Raw genomic sequence first — 21413 nt, 5'->3', positions numbered from 1 at the left:
CTTATTAATAAAATATGTATTTTATGGAAAAAAAAAAAAAAAGAAGGAAGTCACATAATCTCATCACCACAACAAATGCTACCTGGCCTCTCTCTGCTTACAGTGAGGACAGACAGGCAAATTTTTACTACCCATAGCATTTATAGGGCTCTGAGATTTCTGCAAAAATGAGTGTGTCTTTGATTCAAACATGTGAGCTGCTCCAGACCCTGGGTAGTCATGCCTTCCCGAGGTGACAGAGCAAGAAGGAGATAAGGCAGGCAGACTATTCCCGTATGAGGTCTGCAGGGAAGCAACCTTTACAAAAGGCGCCTCTCTTTTAAATCCACCTCCTACTGCCAAATTAGGATGGCCTACAGAGAGGACAGGTCCTGCTTTATCTACTCTTTCTTGCTCTCTTTTTATTATCTTTATTTATTGGAAAGAGATAGCCAGAAATCCAGAGGGGAGGAGGATATAGAGAGGGAGAAAGACAGACACCGGCAGCCCTGCTTCACCACTTGCAAAGCTTTCCCCCCTGCAGGTGGGGGCCATGGGGCTTGAACCTGAGTCCTTGCGACTATAATATGTCAGCTTAACCACCATCCCACCCCCTGCTTTATTTACTCTGCAGACCATGTAAGGGTGCACCCCAACACTCACTTTCCCACACCTACATCCTCTCCCTTCCTATTCAGCCTCCTGCTTGAGTCTCCCATTTGTCAAGGGCCACCTCACTCCACTTGTAACCTGTGTGGGGGGTCATTATACTGATCACACCCCTGTATTATTATGTTTGTATGTCCTTGTCCCTCCCATCACTAAGGTGGTGGGGAGGGCTCCTTCTGCCTTCTTTGGGAGCTAGTCTTTAGGAGCTAAGAATCCTAAGCAGGGCCTGTTTAAGTACATAACAGAGGACGCTGGCCAGTTGGAAGTCAACCCCCCCCATGTTCCCCATGCCCCCCAAACCAGGCTCCCTGCTTCTTCACATTGTCAAGTCTCTAGATGCTGCTGGCCAGTGAGTGAACCTTCCAGCTCTCCAGCTCTAACCCACCCCAGATCCGATGTGGTTGGCAGCCAAGTTCCCTGTGCTTTACCTCCAAGAAAAAGCCCAAATGGTCCACCTTCCCACCTCCTAGGACGACTCTCCCCAGGGAGGACTGTGTCCAAATCTGCAGCTTCCACCTCTGCTCACCCACCCTCCTGTGTCTCATGAACTGAGGTATACTCCTGCCCCAGACCCAGAGCTTTTTCCCCAGCTTCTCTCTCAGCCAGGAACGCCCAGCCTGACTTCTTTGCACCCGGCACCATCTCACCTGTCATATCTGACCTCTGCAGCTGTGGTCTGTCTTCCCCAACACTGGGCTGCTTTTTCCATGGTGGAGGCCCCGTATGTAGCACACGTAGGCCTGGTGCAGGGGGTCAGTGCACTGTTTAAGAACTTACTCCTGCTTCTGTGCAGTGCACAGCCAGGCTCCCCCTGTGCTGGAGAGAGGACTGTGCTCTCCACAAGGGCTCTTCCAACAACAGCAGAGCAGATGCGAACCACCACCACCATCACCCCCCACCCCGAGCTGTGCACATGGATGAAAATGTGTTGGTCGCACCAAAAATTCACTTAATGAAAGGCTCATTTCACTGACTTCATCCCTGTGCATGACAACATCACCACATGCCCACTCTTGCCAAAGAAAAACAGGCCTTTGTGGGATATAAATAGCACAGCCAGATGTGGGGATGCCTGCGGGTCTCTCCCAGGGCTCTAGCCATGTGCCCCACAGCTGTACAGCCAGCAGGGGCAGGAGAGGTTCAACTGTGGTTCCTCCCACTACCCCAAATAGGGAGGGCCGGGGAGCTTCATCAAAGCCATCCTGAGGCTCATGCAAATCAGCTTGTACGGGATACTACTATAAACAGAGAGTGGGGTCAGAACACTCCTACAGAAAACAGGAGGCAAAAGCCAGGCCTGCACAACCGGTGAGACACTGACACTGGGGCTGTCGGCCACATGGGACTCTAAAGCAATGCGGAAACAAGAGTCCTTAGGACTAGCTGAGAGTATATCAGGCTTTGCAAAGCCTGATAGATCTGTTACTAATTAGTGTCTCCCACCCTATGATCTGGGCCGCAATGCAAGTGAGGACTTAAATACAGAGTGCACCAAAGAACAGGAATCTGTGCTTCCAACAGAAACCCCAGGCAAGCTGAACCTGTGGGTCACAGTGGAAGTTTCAGGTGCTCCTCCACAGCACATGGAGAGAGGGGAAAAGACCAATAAGTAAAGTTGGTTATTTAAAATATTTTTACTTGGCCCCCGGCTCCCCACCTGCAGGGGGAGTCGCTTCACGATCGGTGAAGCAGGTCTGCAGGAATCTTTCTCTCCCCCTGTCTTCCCCTCCTCTCTCCATTTCTCTCTGTCCTATCCAACAATGGCATCAATAACTGCAATAATAAAACAACAAGGGCAACAACAGGGAATAAATATTTAAAATAAATAAATCAATAAAAATAAAATAAAATATTTTTACTTGGGGGTTGGGTGGTGGTGCACCTGGTTAAGCACACAAAGTATTAAACGCAAGGACCTGTGCAAGAATCTGGTTCAGAGTCCCCGGCTCCCCACCTGTAGGAGGGTCAGTTCACAAGCGGCAGAGAACTCACTCCTCTCTCTCTACCTCCCCCTCCTCTCTCAATTTCTCTGTCCTGTCTAATAAAATGGGAGAAGAAAAAAAAAAAAGGCTGCCAGGAGCAGTGAATTCATAGTGCTGGCACTGAGCCCTAAAGCTAACCCTGGAGGCTAAACAAATATATATATATTTTTTTTTTTTTTTACTTTAATCCATGACATAACCAAAACACAGTCCCCTTCACACAGTTAATAGAAACTCACACAAGAAATGTTCCTAGTCCCTTCCATGTCCAGGTCTTCACAGTACATGTTGGATTCATGCTCCCAGCTTCCCAGGACTCACTGGCTCTGACCAACCGCCAGGAGTGCTTGGCCTGGCATGGCACTGGCCACTGCACCAGGCACCGAGTGTTTAAAACATGTACATGCCCCACTATCACATGCAGTTCCGATGTAGGAGCCAGTGAGGTCCTGGCATGAAAGAAGGTGTGAAAGCTCCAGGCACCATAAAGGGACCCAGCGAAGTCCAAGCTGAATGACTATCACACAGGAAGTCCTGGAGTGACGACCTTTGCCCAGTTCCTTGGGGTGCTATCCTCAGATCACTTTCAGGGATCAAAAGCTCAAGCCCATGTGAAATTGGTCAGCTCGGTGCCCACAGCACCCTGGATGCCCTCCAATATGAGTCCTGGAGTTTGTCCAGGTGACAATGTCCTAAGGTAGCAGCAGGAGGACTGCAGGCATCCTCCTGGGCCTCCAGACACTCGTCAACATCCTTTAACTCCTCTCTCAGATATGTGTAATTACATCTACGGTTGTCTTACTCTGCTCTGCAGGACACCAGCTACTAAAAATAAAACCGACTTCTTCCTGTGAATGGGTGACCCATCTCATGCACTTGGAGCAACCTACTTTGGGGACCATACTGACTCCTGGGAAGCTGGGTGTCTGTCTGTCTGTCTGTCTATCTATCTAGCTAGCTAGCTCTCCAGCTGGTATGACTGTGGAACTGTTATAAACTACCAGGAGGATCAAGTAATTCATCTATCTATCTACCTTTGTCTCTATCTCTATTGTCAGGAAATTGTGAGGATGTGGTTGAGCTCGGCAAGACTCACAAAGCACCTCCTGATACTATGGCCTATCTACATAATCATTGTTTTGCCTGAAAGATCCCCACCCATTCCATTCCTTTGATCTATCTTCTTTCTACCCACAAGACCCTCCCTGTCTGCAAGGTATTATTATTAATCCTACCAGTTAAAATCCTTGCAACAGTTGCTAAGGAAGTTCCTACCTTTCCAGCCCCATTTTGCCTTTCTCCGCCCCTTTCCTAGCGATTCCGTTTCCACTTCTGGGTCTTTTAAAAGCCATGGCTCTCTGATCAATAAAGATATTGCATTGCCCCGCCACGAGTTTGGTTCATGAGTCATCTCTCTCCCTTATTGCTGAGTGAGTAGCAGCCCGGGCTGGCTCCGGTCACGTTCTCTCCAACCCAGAGAGTACGCACCCAGGAAGAGGCACCCCCACGTTAGCCCAGCACTCTATCTCTCTCTATTTTTAGCAGGGCCTCATCCAATTCCAAGCCAACTTCTTTGAGGGAGGGGGAGAGGGACAGAAAGAGAGAGAGATCCCACAGCTTTCTCCAAGGCAATAGGGACCAGGCCTGAACTCTTGCCTTCCACATAACAAATCAGGACATTACCCAGCTGAGCCATTTTGATGGCCCTCAAGTAAGTCATTTCTGCAATCAAGTTCAACACAGTCATACAGGCTTTCAAGGGGTCAGGCGATGGCACCACCTGGTCCACACCTGCAGGGGCAAAGTTTCATGAGTGGTCTCTCTGTCTCTTTCCCTCTCTACCTCCCCCTCCCCTCTCAATTTCTCCCTGTCTCTAATAATAAGTAAATACATAAAGAAAGAAAGAAATTTAAAAATTACAGGCTTTCTGACTTTTGAGTCTGAGAGGAATTCTCTAGCAAGACATGAAATTAAGCCCTTCCACTCTATGCTCCTCCTAATAGCCAACCACATGAAACCACTCCTGTGAGGCGGCAGGGTTCCTTCTAGTTCCTTCTCCTCTAGGCTGTGGAGAAGCTGGTGGCAAGCTGTTGCCCCCTGTGAGCAACCAAGAGCCCTTGACCACTTGTGTCTTGTAGCTGGGCCTGCAGGACTACCTGGTCCTTGCTTTCCTGGGAAGGACACAGGACCCCAGAGCTCAATCTTTCCTCATCACAGTGTCCTGGGACCCTTACAGACAGTGTCAACAGCAGCAATGGAGGGACAGACATATTTTGCTGTCCTGTTCCCACGGACGGCAAAGCTTTGGCATGAACCATTTCAAACCGGCAAAGTGGGTCCCTTTCACGTCAAAACAAGTTCTAGAATACTTTTTAATCTTCTTAGGCATTTCCTTTTAAGCCATCTTTTGTTATCTAAAGCCCTTTCTCGCAGTAAATAAATAAATCTTTAAATCACCTTTTGTAAATGGTCTATTTATAACTGACGGGTAAAGCTGGGGGAGGTTCCTAATTGGGGGGGTGGGGGGGATTTCAAGGCCAGGGGCCAAGGGAACAAGCAGGGCCATTACCCTGAAAACAGCTCTCAATAATGCAGCCTTTCTGAGGTCATGGTAACTTATTTACTTATTACTATTCATTTTTTTTAATTTTAGTTTTTTGTTTATTTGTTTTTTGCCACCAGGGTTATCACTGGAGATGGGAGAAGGGGGAAGGGGGGAAAACTGAAGGGGGAAAGGGAAAAGGAAAAAGGAAAGAACCAGGATCTCCAACTAGAGGGCATCCCTACCTGAGGACTGGTGTTGTCAAACATCTCAGCTCTCAGGATGAGGCTTCTTCCTACCAGTAGTGGTGGCAGAGTCTAAAACAGAAAAGGAACATGTTGGCAGGGCAAACTTTGAGCTAGGTTTTCTACACACACACACACACACACACACACGGGACTCAGTCATGTCTCACCCAGCCAGGTAAGACAGTTGCAGCCTCCTAGCATGTACTGAGAGGTGCAGACACAGTCTACACTTCCTGAACCCCCCCCCCCCACCTCCTCAGTCACGGCTCCTGTACACACTGAGTGTGAGCACCTAGTGGGTACAAAGCAAGTCAGGCCTCACCAGAAACAGTGCGAGCTACAGTAAAGTCAGAATAAAGGTGATATTGGAGACACAGGGGGATGGCTCCAGACCACTGCTCTGAAGCCAATGTGGCAACAGAGTGAACCACCATGAATTTCTGGTTTCCCAGTGCCAAAACAACTATGTTTACATTACACTGGAGTCTACTCGCATTGTGTCTAAGAAAACAATGTAGTACATATACGTTAATTAAGCATGATACAGAAACACAATGTGAGCACATGCTGTTGGCAAAATGGCACTGACAGACTTACTTGAGGCAGGGCTGTCACAGACCTTCAATTGTTAGAACAAACACAGCATCTCCCAAGCATAATTACAGTGAGCACAGTAAAACAAGGTGTGCCTGTAACATGTTTGCACAGAGTTTCCAAATTGGTTCCCAACTTAGACTCACTTAGCAAGAAAATAGCAAGAAAATGTGGTGTTTAAGCTTTGTCTTTCAGCAATGTTTAAGTTTTCAGGGAGTTACAGACTTTAAAGACCAAAGAGAAGAGGAAGTGTCAGAGGAGGGTCAATAAAAAAGAAGAAAGGAAGGGAGCCAAAAATGTAGAAATCTGGGGGGGAGGTTGTTTGTTTGTTTTTTGTCTCTTATCATAGAGGCAGAGAAAGGTTTACAAATACACATGGAGCTCAACTATGCAGGGGAAACACAGAGCAACAAACAGAAAGATTACCTGGCAAGGAAGGGTTCCATTCTGCCCACTAAGATCTCCTGGTAGTGGTTCCAGACCCTAATGGGCTCCCATGGCTGCATGGGAGCTGAGGTGCCTGATAACGCAGGGCCAGAAGAAGGTGAACCAGCTTTCTGTGCCCAGAGCTGCTCCTGCATGTACAAGCCTTTCCCATTGTCACAGTCAGTTCAAGTGCTACCTCCCCAGAACAGATCCCTGAGAGAAAGGTCCAAGCAGAGCAGGCCTGGTCGGGCAGTGACAGCTGAGGTTTCTGGGCCCAGGTGGCTGGAGTACAGCCCAGGGCAGTTCACTAACATAGACAGGATTCTGCCTGACAGAAGCAATTTTACCCAACTTGTGGTTAGCAGGGATAAGGTCTCAGTCCCTCTGCGATTCAGAAAGGGCTCTGTGAGCAGGGCTTGGAAGACTCAGATCTGTCCTCCATCACATAGACTCTGATCTTGGCCCTGTGCCTGGTCAGTGCTGAGCTCACTGTCCACCCCTGACCATCAGCTGGAAGAAAATTATTCAAAGCGCAAGGATCGGTGTAAGGATCCCAGTTCGAGCCCCCTGCTCCCCACCTGCCGGGGAGTCCTTTCACAGGTGGTGAAGCAGGTCTGCAGGTGTCTATCTTTCTCTCACTCTCTGTCTTCCCCTTCTTTCTCCATTTCTCTCTGTCCTATCCAACAATGACCATGACAACAATAATAATAATGACTACAACAATAAAACAACAAGGGCAACAAAAGGGAATAAATAAATAAATATTTTTTTAAAAAAGAAAATTACTCCATCCCTAGCCATTAACTGGAAGAAAATGCTTGTTCTCTCACTTGGGCTCAACTTTTCCCTCCCCCCCCAACCCCCAAGCCCTAGATCCACCACTATTTTTAGTCTGTGGAGGACTCCCTGAGAACAGGCTGCCATACCTGCCCCTCCCCTTGTGTTTTACTAAGTTTTTCATTTGACAACCAATTACAAACAAGCTGACACCCGATAGCTGTTGGTGGATGGCCAGGTGAGATAGTTGGTTTCATGAGCTCAGGGTCCAGCATGAATAAGGAGGCTGGCAGGGGCAAGTTAGAGACCCCCCACATCATAGCTGTTCTGGTAGTCAACAGACAGGCAAGAGATCTCAGAGGAAAATCACATGTACAGGTGAGCCCCTCCCCTCACCATGCAAATCCAGCTCCTAGGAATAGCAAAGAGCACATGACATAAGCCGGCTATTCTTCCAGGTGGTGGGCAGGGGTCTGTGGGCCACCTAAGGTGGACACACAGCTATGTGCCTGCACCCAGGTTCCCCGGGTTCCTGCAGGGAGAGGAGTTGTAGGCAGTAACACTTTGATATATACAGTCTGTGATTAAAATGCCCGCAGCTGTACAAAGATAAAGACATTCTTCCCTAAGCAGAGGATACACAAAGGCGTGGCTGACACAAGCAGTGGGTGTGTGTCTTTCTGGTAGCAACTGTGCTTGCTACTTGACAACAAGAAAGCAATGATGATCCCCTTACTCTACCCAAGACCTGGCCACGAGGAAAATCTCCAAATGAACTACTCTCATTTGCTTCTTGTCTTAAGTTTTTCTCCTCAAAAAGACCCTCCGATGCTGGAGAGAAGCAATATGGACAGAAATGATGGGCCTCAAAATATAACCCCTGGAGTTCCCATGTGTTTCTTCAGAAACAGATGAGTCAACCCATGGGGGCAAATAAAAAGGAAGGGAAGAGTTTCAGCATGCCGCAGTCCGTGAAATTCCTTTTGCAAGGACCGGTGGCGCAAGGATCCCAGTTCGAGCCTCTGGCTCCCCACCTGCAGGGGAGTCTCTTCACAGGTGGTGAAGCAGGTCTGCAGGTGTCTATCTTTCTCTCCCCCTCTCTGTCTTCCCCTCCTCCCTCCATTTCTCTCTGTCCTATCCAACAGCAATGACATCAATAACAACAACAATAGAACAACAAGGGCAACAAAAGGGAATAAATACATATTAAAGAAAGAAAGAAAGAAAGAAAGAAAAAAAGAAAGAAAGAAAGAAAGAAAGGAAGGAAGAAAGGAAGGAAGGAAGGAAGAAAGAAAGAAAGAAAGAAAGAAAGAAGGAAAGAAAGAAAGAAAGAAAGAAAGAAACTCCTTTTGGGTCAGGAAGGAGAAGGGGCAGGCTTTGCTGAGAGCCAAACTGCACATTGCCTAAAGCACTCATGCTCCCAGGAGCTGCCCATCGGAAGAGAAATGTTTAGAAATCAACTTCACACCATTAGCAGCAAATGCTGACTCCTCCTAATAGGCATAGGCAGTCTGATTAACGTTGATTGAAAACCTAGCTACAGTACTATCACAGAAATGAAGCTCTTTAGCTGTGTTGATCCCAGCGAGTCCTGCTGTGTGTGGCTTTTCAGAAAAGTGGCAGTGAGGAGGGACTCATCCTTGAGTCCACTGGTTGTTTTATTGCTGATTCTGGATGGGATGAAAGCATCTTTGTATTTTTCTGATCACTAGTGATTTTGCTGCTTCTGTCCTGGCTTTTTTTTATTCAGATAAAGACAGACAGGGGTGCCAGGCGGTGACACACCTGGTTCAGCACACACAGTCCTAAGCACAAGAACCCGCACCAGGATCGGGGTCCGAGTCCCTGATGCCCACCTGCAGGGGGGAAGCTTCACAAACGGTGAAGCAGGCCTGCAGGTGTCTCTCTTTATCTCCCCCTCCTCTCTTAATTTCTCTCTGTCCTATCCGATAAAATGGAAAAAAATAGCTGCTGGGCCCTACTCTTCCTTTGACAGTGGTGAAAGCTCACATGTGAAGCAGCCAGCCTCTTGATCTCATATCAGATTCGCATTCCCAAACCAGTCCCCAGCACATGACATCCACTGAGTACAGACAAAAGGTGGTTCGAAACTCACAAGAAACCAGCACAGCCATGGGTGCAGTGGTTGCTTTAAGATGCTTTTAAAAATGACCATGTGCTAAAAATATTATTTAACCCTGTGTGTGTACTAATGAGATGCTACAATCCTTCATGGGAGATGGAAAAAAAAAAAAACACCTCAAAATAACATGAAGTTGGCTGAGGGAGAAAAATGGGGGGGAGGGACTGCTTAATGGGGATGTGGCATCCTTCTGGGGTGTGAAAAATGTCTTGGAATTAGAGACACTTGGTTACACCCTGTAAATGTGTGAATTGTCACAGAATCCTTCACTGTAATGCGGTAAATTTCACATTATGTTTACTTCAGCTCAACAACAACAAAAATTATGGAATAAAGAAATAAATGTTAATTTGCAAAAAAAAAAAAAAAAAAAAAAAAGAGCGTTTTTTTCTTACTGGGGAAAGTCAAGTGCCCAGCCACTAAGAAAAGCTCACGTGCACGTTTCTTGGATCATCTGCATTGCTACTTTACACGGAAGACAGAGCTGTAAAAGCACAGACTCCAGAAGTTCTAATATTCTATTCAAAGGATGCTCACTCCAAAGGCTGAAGTAGGGAGAGGGGTGAAGCTGCAGATTTCAGAGGAAAGGGAACCCAGAGCAGTGATGGTTTAAAGTGAGAAACAAATCGCATTGGCATAACATCCATGTTCAGTGGAGAAGCAATTACAGTGATCCGGGAGGTGGCACAGAGTCCAAAGCATTGGACTCTCAAGCAAGAGGTTCCTAGTTCAATCCCTGGCAGCACATGTCCCAAAGTGATGTCTGGTTCTTCTCTGTCTCTCTCTCTCTCTCTCTCCTCTTATCTTTTTCATTAAGGAATAAATAAAATATTTTTTTATCTATTTATTTATTCCCTTTTGTTGCCCTTGTTTTATTGATGTAGTTATTATTAATGTCATTGTTGTTGGATAGGACTGAGAGAAATGGAGAGAGATGGGGAAGACAGAGAGGGGGAGAGAAAGACAGACACCTGCAGACCTGCTTCACTGCCTGTGAAGTGACTCCCCTGCAGGTGGGGAGCTGGGGTCTCAAACTGGGATCCTTACGCTGGTCCTTTTGCTTTGCGCCACCTGCACCTAACCCGCTCCACTACCGCCCAACTCCCAGGAATAAGTAAAATCTTGAGAGAGAGAGAGAGAGAGGCAATTACAGAAGTCAGAACTCCTACCTTCTGCACCCCTAAAAGAACTTTGATCCTTACTACCAGAGGGGGAACCCAATTCTACAAGGACTCAAAAACATTTATCTCCAGAAATCTTTGTTTTCAGGCCATCACTGAAAGCAAAGCAAATCCAGAAAATACCAGAGGAAGTTGGGTACTATTTCGCTTATCTGAGAGGGAAGGGGAAAAAGGAAGGACACTCAGAAGTAGTAATAGGCATAGGTGTGACTTTAAAAGAAAGTGAAGGTAAGTCTGTAGAAGTGAATAAAAAGGCCAGAGAGGAGAGAGAGAGAGAGAGAGAGAGAGAGAGAGAGAGAGAGAGAGTAGATACACATAGATAATACATATCTGTGACCTGAGGAGAACTACTGCAGTTCCTCTTGATGGGGGCAAGAATTCTGGTGGTGGGAACAGTGCAGAATCACATTTACATTTTGTAAATCAATATTAAATCTCTAAGAATTTTTAAAATTCTTAAACTTTTATAAAAATTCACCGGCATTAAGAACTAGTCTCCCTGGGAGTCAGGCAGTAGCTGTCCATGTCCAGTGGAGAAGCACTTACAGAAGCCAGACCTCCCAGCTTCTGTACCCCCATAAAGAATTCTGGGGAGTTGGGCGGTAGCGCAGTAGGTTAAGTGCAGGTGGCACAAAGCACAAAGACCGGAGTAAGGATCCTAGTTCGAGCCCTCGGCTCCCTACCTGCAGGGGAGTTGCTTCACAGGCAGTGAAGCAGGTCTGCAGGTGTCTGTCTTTTTCTCCCCCTCTCTGTCTTCCCCTCCTCTCTCCATTTGTCTCTGTCCTATCTAACATTGATGACATCAATAACTACAACAATAAAAACAATGGCAGCAAAAGGGAATAAATAAATACTTAAAAAAAAAAAAGAAAGTTAAAAAAAAAAAGAATTCTGGTCCATACTCCCAGAGGGATAAAGAACAAGAAAGCCTCCAATGGAAGGGATAGGATATGGACGTCTAGTGGTGGGAACTGTCTGGAATTATATCCCTATTATCCTACAATCTGATTGCTATTAAATCACTAATAAGATTTTTTAAGAGAATATATTTATACAGGCCTAGATGGTGAAGTCTACTATATACCACAGCTCTATGGAGTTGCCTATTGGGACTCTCTGTTGAAAGGTCATTAGGGGGCTCATGATCACAGGAAAGGGACAACACAGTCAAGCAGGAAAACTGAAACACAAGCTCCGGGAACTAAGAAATCTAGCAGGATCACAGGGACATGCAAAGAGCCATCTTTCCCTACAGTCTTCTGTACATTTAGTAAGTGATGAATTGGACTTTACCACAATTAAAATGTTCTGGACCCGTGAAGGGGGCCATGAAGGGATTTCACAAAGTTACACACTAGAAGAAAATACCTGTAAATCCCGTATCTGACAAAGAACTTGTCTTCTAAATCCCTAATGAACTCCCAAAACTACAGGAAGAAAATAAACCATCCAATTAAACTATGAGCAGATGACTTGAGCAGACAGTTCACAGATGGTCAATAAGCAGGCGTGATAATAACACTCACCATAAGGAACTACTAGAGAATCCATATGAAAATCACAATGAGAAATACGGTATATAGATTACAACAGTTAAACAATAACTAGGCACACCAAGTATATGTAAAGATGTGGGGCACGGTGTTGGGTGGGTATCACAAAATCATGTAGTCTCGGGAGTCGGGCAGTAGCTTAGTGGGTTAAGTGCAGGTGGTGCAAAGCACAAGGACTGGCATAAGGATCCCGGTTCGAGCCCCTGGCTCCCCACCTGCAGGGGAGTCGCTTCACTAGTGGTGAAGCAGGTCTGCAGGTGTCTATCTTTCTCTCCCTCTCTCTGTCTTCCCCTCCTGTCTCCATTTCTCTCTGTCCTATCCAACAATGACAGCAATAACAACAACAACTATAAACAATAAGGGCAACAAAAGGGAATAAATAAGTACATATTTTTTTTAAAATCATGTAGTCACAATATAAAACACTGTGATTGCTCAGAAACAGTTTGGAAGGTTGGTTGGTTTGTTGATATGTTTTTTTTTTATCACTGGGGTTCATGCCTACACGGTGAATCTACCAGTCCTAGAGACTATTCTTTCTTTCACCCCCCACCTTTATTTATTTTTTATTAGATAAGATAGAAATTAGGGGGAGGAGGCACAGGCACACACACACACACACACACACACCTACAGACCTGCTTCACTACTCAAAAGCTTTCCCCTTGCAGGTGGGGAGCGAGGCTCAAACCCAAGTCCTTATACATGGTACTGTATATGTTCAACCAATGGAGTAACTTCCTGGCCCCTAGTAGTTTCTAGAAAGTTAAACACACCTATAACATAACCAGCAAACCCATTTATGAGACTTTAACCTAAAGAAAATGAAATTTATGTTCACATAGAAGTACACACACACACACACACACATTTATGGCAGTCTATTTAAGCACACAATGAAATACTACTCAGTGGGGAAGAAGAGTCACCTGTTTACTCATGTAACAACTTGCATGAGCCTCAAAGACTTTGTGAAAGAAGGCAACCTAAAAGCTTTTCCTTCCTTCCCTCATCACCTCTTCCTTCTCCTTTGCCTCCTCCTCCTCCTTCCTTCTCCTCCTCATTCTTCTTTCTTTTTCTCCTTTTTCTTCCTCCTCCTCTTCTCCTTCTCCTTCTTCGTCTCTCTCTCTCTCTTTCATCAGAGCACTGCTTAGCTCTGGTTTATGGTGGTGCTGTGGACTGAACTTAGGACTTGGGAGGCTCTTTATATAACCATTACGTTATTCCCCTCAAAAAGATGCTTCTGGTGTGCCTTCACATATGCACAGCTTCACCAGAGTACTGAAGCCATGGTAATGGCAAAATATATATAAAAGTAAGCAAATGGGACAGACTAGATTAAAAGCTGTATGTTGGGCTGAAGGATGGTTTCACCATATAGAGCATTACAAGGAATTTTCTGGGGATGAGAGTAATCTGTTTCTTAGTTGTCATACACATCTTACAGGTTTTAGCACTCAGAGCTCCATGGCCCTGTTTTTTTTTTTTTTAACTCTATAGGAAAAAAAAATAAAAGACATCAACTTTACTGAAACATTTTTTAAATGTTTTAAGACCTTTTTAAAGCCAGGCACAAAAAGACATGTACGGTATGATTCCATTCCTGTGAGATCCATCCCTCAGATAGACTCAGACAGGAAGCTGAATGGTGGTTGCCAGGAGCCGAGGGAGCTTAGGGTGAGGAGTTAGTGTTTAAGAGGGCTAGAGCTCTCGTTTTACAAGATGAAGAGTTCTGGAGACCATGGCAGGAATAAATGAAGAACACGGCACATGTACTTACTGGCACGAAGCTAAGCCAAACCCATAAAAACCATTAAAAAAAGATGGGACGCTCTAACCCTTCAGTTAAAATGTAGAAAAGAAAAAATTAATAAGGCAGTACATTTTGTTTGCTAATCTGTGTACCTACCATAATAAGCAAATCTTTATTTTTCATTGGAAAAGTAAATCTAGAAATTGCTTTGTATAAAAGGGCAGGTTTACAAAATACACGTAATATTCCAAATAAAAACAAAACAGTGTTTGGAAATTAAGACTTTTGGTGGCAAATATAAGGTAGGATACACACAAATACTGACTAATCAAGCTGTATACTTGCAATTTACATGCTGTGAACCAATGCTTCTTCACTGAAAAAAAAAAAAAGGAGAACAGTAAAAAGAATGGCTAAAAACAAAATATTAAAGACCTTAATTAAAGCTCACTCTGCAGGTGCACTGCTGTTCGATGTGGCATTGAAATAAACACCTGAGCCTTTCCCTGCACCAGTGATGCACACACTGCCTCCCTTACCAACAGGACACGGCCAGTCATAGTGCCATCATGAACACAGCAGCCCATCAGATAGTGAACGGCCCATCAGTTCCTCCAACCCACTGAACTTTCAAAGAATCAGGCTTAGCTTTCCCTCGGGGGCAAACAAAAGTTAAGCAACCTACATCTCAAAGCTGGAGAAGTGCTGGCCTTTGTAGCTCTACTTGAGCTGGTCAGAATGTTAAACAGAACCACATGTAGACAGAATGCTTTGGAGAGTGGGGCCAGTAGCTGATGTAAAGAAGGGATCTCTCTCTCTCTCTTCTGGATGCTGAGAGGCTTGAGAGTTTGCACTGTAGAATCCATGTTCCCCATCTGGAAAAATTCCAGTCACTTGATGGATCCTGGATACCAGTTTTGAGGAAAATTCTTCCCCCCACCTATCACTGGTTGCCAAGAGATTTAACCCCAAAGATGGCCAAGTGCAAATTAAAACTTCTAGACACTTGGCACCGATAAACACCAACAATAAACACAACCTGACTCATTTGCCCATCTCTGCATTACAGGCACTTCAGCTGTAATTAACCTTCCTTTAAACCCTGCACTTGGGGTTGAGTCACGAATTCTCTGGCATTTTAATCCAAATAAGAACATCATAGACGTTATGCTTGACAAAAAAGAATAAATCGAATTGAATGTTTTCAATTTTTTTTTCTAGCAATATTCCTGCATACACACAGATAAAGGAACCAAGTAAATAACCTTTGGAAAACAGTACTAACATTGGTTTCTCTTTCTTTTCGTCTCTACTTGGGCCTCCAACCATTCAACTTCCCCCATAAAACCCAAGTTTCAGAACACAGGTGCCCTTTTTGTAAAACTTCACACACTTTCTGTTCTCTTTCAAACTTTAGGATTCCAAGAACAGGGTTAAAAAAAAAAAAAAAAAAAACCAGAAAATCAAGCGACAGATTCCCCAGCCTCTTCTTCACAGATATGTGTCTTTTGAAAAAGAGGGGCAAAAAATATCACGAAGCACATCCCGGCACCAGGCTGAAGGAAGCTTTGGTGTGGTCTCTCTCCCTCCTGTCTATGTGAAAAAGGCCTGGAGCAATAAAGCCTAAGTGATAACAATAGAAAAACAAAAAGAATTTTCACTTCACTCGTATGTCCTTCCTATGAAGTCCAAAGACCTAGACCCAGGTTCATTACTGGTGAGCTCGGGTCCCATCACTGTTAGGGGAGCGCCCTGGCAGATGGACCTGGAGTTGGACTCAGTGCTGACATCATCATCCCCCACCCCTCTTCCTTCTCCGGTGAGTCTACCACTGAGTTAGCATCCTAGCTTGAGTAAGAGGTTAAGCTCAGGGTACCACAAAGACCCTGCCAGCTCGCCCAGGAGGAACCAAGGGCTAGACTGAACATCAGAGGAGCCACAAAACTCAGGGAAAACCCCAAAGGCCTTACTTTTCTAAGAATTAAGAATAGAAGTTTTGTAGAAAACCTCAAGAGAAGTGCCCACACTCTGCACATCCAAGGCAAAGACCTGCAGTCTGTGTGTCCAGAAGCACTCTAGGTGGGGTGGGGGGTGGGGGTGGGGGACAGACCTACCAGACACATCAAGGTTCATAGAACCACTGCCAACTTCTGCCTACCCAGCCTGGGCTCACAGCCCCAGCACCCATGTCTCCAGACACCCACCTGTCACATGGCCAGTCACAGTGACTTTCCCCAACTCTGGGACCAGCTCTACTCAGTCACACTCATCCATCCACGCATCTAATCATTCATTCACCTTCAGCACCATGCATCTGTTCATTACTCACACATTTACCCACTCTGAGACTGATCCATCCATCCACCCATCCATCCACGTTGAACACCATCAGCAAAGAAGCATGGGAACCCTGCAGAGCCCCTCAGTGCTCCTGCCCCACTCCTCTACCAAACAGGTCACTTCCAATTCTGCACAAATATTAGAATTGAGGCAACAAGCCAGTGCTGGACACTCCATGGCATTTTTTCTGTTTTACAGAGATTATTTATCATCTAATAAACAGGAGGGTCAAGTGGCCCAAGAAGAGACAGCCAGGCAACTGTTCACAAAGGGTGGAACAACATAGCAAGACTTCGACCCAACAGAGACTTTTTCTCCAAGAAAAGGGAAAGCGCATCAGGACCTTTTGCTACTAAAGCCCCTCAGAGTCCAAGTCAGGAAAGGAAGTGATTTCTGGTGGGAGGACAACAGGAATCCTCACCAGAGGTTCAGGGAAGCTGCTCACAGCAACGGGGCAGGCGTCCCAACTAGGCTGGGGGCAGCTGAGGGCAGGGATACTCACAGCCGGTCGAGCCTCATCGGCAGCGCTGCCAAAATGCAAGCAAAGCAATGTGAGCCTTTGTCCACGAAGCCAGTTCCAGAGCCTCTGGGAATGAAACACAGTCCTGCCAGGTCAGGGAGTAGTAAGTTCCACGTGTACTCAGTCACTGTGGAAACTTACCTGTGACCAAACTTAGGGACTATAGTGGCTAAGACATGATGCTCAGATATTTGGGCAAACATTACTCCAGAGGCTTCCCTGAAAGCAGTGCTAGAATGACATTAGCATTTAAATCAAAAGACTTTAAGTGATGCAGATTATCCTTGATAATGTGGGTGGGCCTCACCCAATTAGCTGAGGTCTTAGTACAAACAAAGACTGACCTCCCACCAGTTGAAGGAATTCTGCCTCCCCTGGCCTGGCCTGCAGACTCCGGGTGTGCCAAGGGCCTCCCTAGTCATGTGAAAGAATTCCTGAAAATAAGCACCACCACCCCTCAGACGGTCGGTAGTGCAGCAGGTTAAGCACATGTGGCACAAAGCGCAAGAACTCGGTATAAGGATCTCCCCCCACCACCTGCAGGGGAATCGCTTCACAGGCGGTGAAGCAGGTCTGCAGGTGTCTGTCTTTCTCTCCCCCTCTCTGTCTTCCCTTCCTCTCTCCATTTCTCTCTGTCCTATCCAACAATGACAACAATAAAACAACAAGGGCAACAAAAGGGAAAATAAATAAATACTAAAAAATAAAAAATAACTAAATTAATAAAAATAAGCCACCCCCTCCCCCCGCACCTGTTTCTGTTTGGACCTCTCTCGACACTTTGTTGGCTGTTTCTCTGGCAAACCTGAACTAACACAATCGGGGCCTAGTTTTATTTATTTATTTATTCCCTTTTGTTGCCCTTGTTATACTGTTGTAGTTATTATTGTTGTCGTCGTTATTGGATAGCACAGAGAGAAATGAAGAGAGGAGGGGAAGACAGAGGGGAGGAGAGAAAGATAGACACCGGCAGACCTGCTTCACTGCTAGTAAAGCGACTCCCCTGCAGGTGGGGAGCGGGGCTCGAACCAGGATTCTTAAGCCGGTCCTTGCGCTTTGCACCACCCACCTGTGTTTAACCTGCTGCGCTATAGCCTGACTCCCGGGGACTAGTTTCGGCCATGCCTACTTTGGAGCAGAACCCCACTATGGAAGAAAACTCCATGGAAACACACCACCCCAAAACAATTCACTTAAATAAATGGTGAGGGGCACACAGACCAGGGTCTGTCCGGAAGCTAAAACAACAAGCGTGCTGCATAACTTAGGACGGATGAATCCTCTCCCATGCATTATCTCTCTAGCCAACAGGAGAGAAAGGGGTGAGGTGATCATTAGACTAAAATATAACCAGAACTTAAGGCAGACAGGTTCTGTAAGTCTTCTAATGGGTAGAGCTCTGGTGGGCAATGTTTCTCAGAAATGCTATACAGACACATGCAAGCACACATCTGAACAAGTGTACACACAAGGTACGCATGCATGCATATACACGTGCACACTTGTGTCATGCCTTCCCACATACAAGCATGTTTCCAGATGCTTGGCTATAGCCAACCACTACAGACTTAGCGGCACCTGTACCTTTGTCAGGTTTTGCCATTCACTGGGCACGTGCTACAGGCAGGGGCCAGGCTGGCACAGTCACAACTGATGGCTATTCAAGAGGAAAGGACATGGAGGGGTCCTGGTATCACAGGTCACCACTCCCAGCTCCAGTCTGGTTTCCATTCTGAGTTTATTCATATCACAACTATTTCTTTAAAAATGTGCAAACAAAAAATATTTCAAATAGGTGTTTCTTTTTCCAGGATATTCTAAAATGAAAGAAATGCTTTAGCTCAGTAAAATGTGTAAAAGACGGGAGGTAGCACAGCAGGTTAAGTGCACATGGTGTGAAGCACAAGGACTGGCGTAAGGATCCCGGTTCGAGCCCCTAGCTCCCCACCTGCAGGGGAGTCGCTTCACAAACGGTGAAGCAGGTCTGCAGGTGTCTCTCTTTCTCTCTCCCTCTCTGTCTTCCCCTCCTCTCTCCATTTCTCTCTGTCCTACCCAACAATAACAACAACAATAATAACTACAACAATAAAACAAGGGCAACAAAAAGGGAAGAAATAAATATTTTTTTAAATGTATAAAACAACATAACCCAAACTGATTAAAAAGAAAGAACCCAAGGGCAGAACTCTGGAGGAAAAAAAAATGCCACTAAGATAGAGGAAAAGATCATCAGCACATCAAACTTCCTGTTCACACTAAGGATTCAATAACCAATAAACGGCAAAGAAGCCATCAGGATGGTGAATCTTGGTCTTCCATTCTCCCAGTTGTACTGTGAAGACGAGACATAAGACCTACTCCTCTGGGGAGGAGCAAGGACAACACGGGAGTCAGGAGCACCACGGCCCCCCTGGCATTTGGTCTAGACACTCCCCTCAAAACTAAAAAGGCACATACACTTTGACTCAAACACCCAGATTCCTTTTTATTTTTCTATGACACTCAGCTCTTGCTTACAGTGGTCTTCAGGATTAAACCTTTGAACCTTGGACCTTAGATCCTTAAGCATGAAAGTCTCTTTTTTATTATTATGTATTGGCTAGAGACAGTCAGAAATCAAGAGAGGAAGGGGTGAGAGGGAGAGAGAGACAGAGAGACACTTGCAACACTGCTTCACCACTGGCAAAGCTTTCCCCCTGGAGGTGGGGACTGGGGACTGGAACTCGGATCCTTGCACGTTGTATAGTGCGCTCAACCAGGTGCGCTACCACCCAGCCCCGGCATGAAAGTTTTTTTTTTTAAATAACTTTATTTTTTTTTAATTATATTTATTTATTCCTTTTTGTTGTCCTTGTTGTTTTATTGTTGTAGTTCTTATTGTTGTTATTGATGTCATTGTTGTTGGATAGGACAGAGAGAAATGGAGAGAGGAGGGGAAGACAGAGAGGAGGAGAGAAAGACAGACACCTGCAGACCTGCTTCACCGCCTGTGAAGCGACCCCCCTGCAGGTGGGGAGCCGGGGGCTTGAACCAGGATCCTTACGCTGGTCCTTGCGCTTTGTGCCACGTGTGCTTAACCTGCTGCGCTACCGCCCGACTCCCATGAAAGCCTTTTTATACAACTAGGATGTTATGTTCCCCAGCCCCAAATATCCAGATTCTAAGATTCTTTGCTACAAAGATATTCACAGATATATGAGGAGGATAGGACAGGATAGGGGAGACATCATACCTCAACTATGAGCCGAGGGGCACGCACAGGGGGGTGGTGTGGAAGGGGTGGGTACAGGCACATGTGGCTCATAGTATGAGGTTGATCACACACGTGTCTATGTCACATGCAGAATGGACCAGGCCAGCTACACGTCGCTCAGGGTGTGACTACATCTTGGGGAAAGCAGTACTTGCCACAAGTGTGTTGGGTGTGTGTACACTCATCGGCACAGGTGTGTAAAAATGGCAGAGAGAAGATGGGACATTGTAGGTGTCTGGGGCAGCCAGCCCAGGCACAGAAGGTGGCTTCACTCTCTACCCGCTTTATTTTCTGCGCCATAAAAAAAGTCCATTAAAGGGAGTCGGGCAGTAACTCAGTGGGTTAAGCGCATGTGGCGCAAAGCACAAGAACCGACATAAGGATCCCGGTTCGAGTCCTGGCTCCCCACCTGCAGGGGAGTCGCTTCACAGGTGGTGAAGCAGGTCTGCAGGTGTCTATCTTTCTCTCCCCCTCTCTGTCTTCCCCTCCTCTCTCCATTTCTCTCTGTCCTATCTAACAATGACGACATTAATAACTACAACAACAATAAAATAAAATAAAAACCAAGGGCAACAAAAGGGAAAATAAATATAAAAAAAAAAAACTCCATTAAAATAGAGGAAAAGTTTGTCAGCATATCAAACTTCCTGCTCACGCTAAGGATTCAGCAAGCACTTTTGTAGAAACACTACTTAAAAGAAAGGGCCCCACTGGCAGAGATAAAACTCCCATAAAAAGATAGAAGGCCTTTCCTGTTTCCTGTCTGAGTCAATACGAAATTATTTTACAAAGCCAAGAGTTTCCACCACATTCTCATTTCTATAACTTCCCAGGAGTGCAGAAAGCAGCCCCGTTTCCATTTTCCTGCTGATAAGGCCTCCCTTGGAACCTATCCTGGAGAAGGTGTTTGGCTGCCAGGGCCCTGCCTGCCCCACCAGCGCCGTCACCCCTTCCAGGCCCTGGCAGGACTGGTGCACTAGGGCAAATAGCAAAGCACACACCCACCCACAACCTGTGTACACGACCTTATTTGCAGAAGGGTCACTGAAGATGTGATTACGGTAAGACAGTTTAGATGAGATCATCCCGGATCATTCTAGGAAGGTTCAAAATTCAATGGTGAGTCGTATCCTTACAGGAGACACAGGGAAAGACATGGACAACGGAAAAAGGCCTTGGGATGGAGTAGAGAGGGGTGCTAGGTGGCCGCAGGGGACCCCTAGGGCAAATAGAAGCTGGAAGCAATGAGGAGGCAGGTGCATGCCCTTAGAGCCCAGTGAGAGCATCCCTGAAGATACCTTGACTTTTCATGTCCAGCCAATTCTCCTGTTCTACCTCTCCAGGTAGGGTTTTTTTCATTACAGCAGGCCCAGAAAATTGTGCTCGTGATTCTATGAGGTGGGAGTGTGTGAAGAAGGAAGACAGGAAGGCCTCCTAGCTGCAGACTATGAAA

The 21413-nt window shown here is 45.9% G+C and overlaps 1 protein-coding gene across 7 annotated transcripts in view; it reads right to left on the bottom strand.

The window, feature by feature from the left end:
- Positions 1-21413, bottom strand: part of SEMA4D (semaphorin 4D) — a 129792-nt gene that overhangs the window by 89055 nt on the left and 19324 nt on the right. For 5 of the 7 annotated variants that reach the window (XR_009552143.1, XM_060200530.1, XM_060200531.1 and 2 more), the window contains exon 2: positions 5418-5489. The exons of 1 other annotated variant lie outside the window; for it this stretch is intronic. The gene's annotated coding sequence lies outside the window, so the exon portion shown is untranslated. Of the gene's footprint in view, positions 1-1295; positions 1458-5417; positions 5490-21413 lie in introns of those variants that run through there. One more of the 7 variants, XM_060200526.1, reaches the window with a different exon arrangement.

The sequence above is a fragment of the Erinaceus europaeus genome, chromosome 10 (assembly GCF_950295315.1).
Source record: "Erinaceus europaeus chromosome 10, mEriEur2.1, whole genome shotgun sequence".
NCBI classification, from domain to species: domain Eukaryota; kingdom Metazoa; phylum Chordata; class Mammalia; order Eulipotyphla; family Erinaceidae; genus Erinaceus; species Erinaceus europaeus.
Note: the sequence above shows the minus strand (reverse complement) of the source record. Positions and strands in the feature narration are given on the sequence as shown.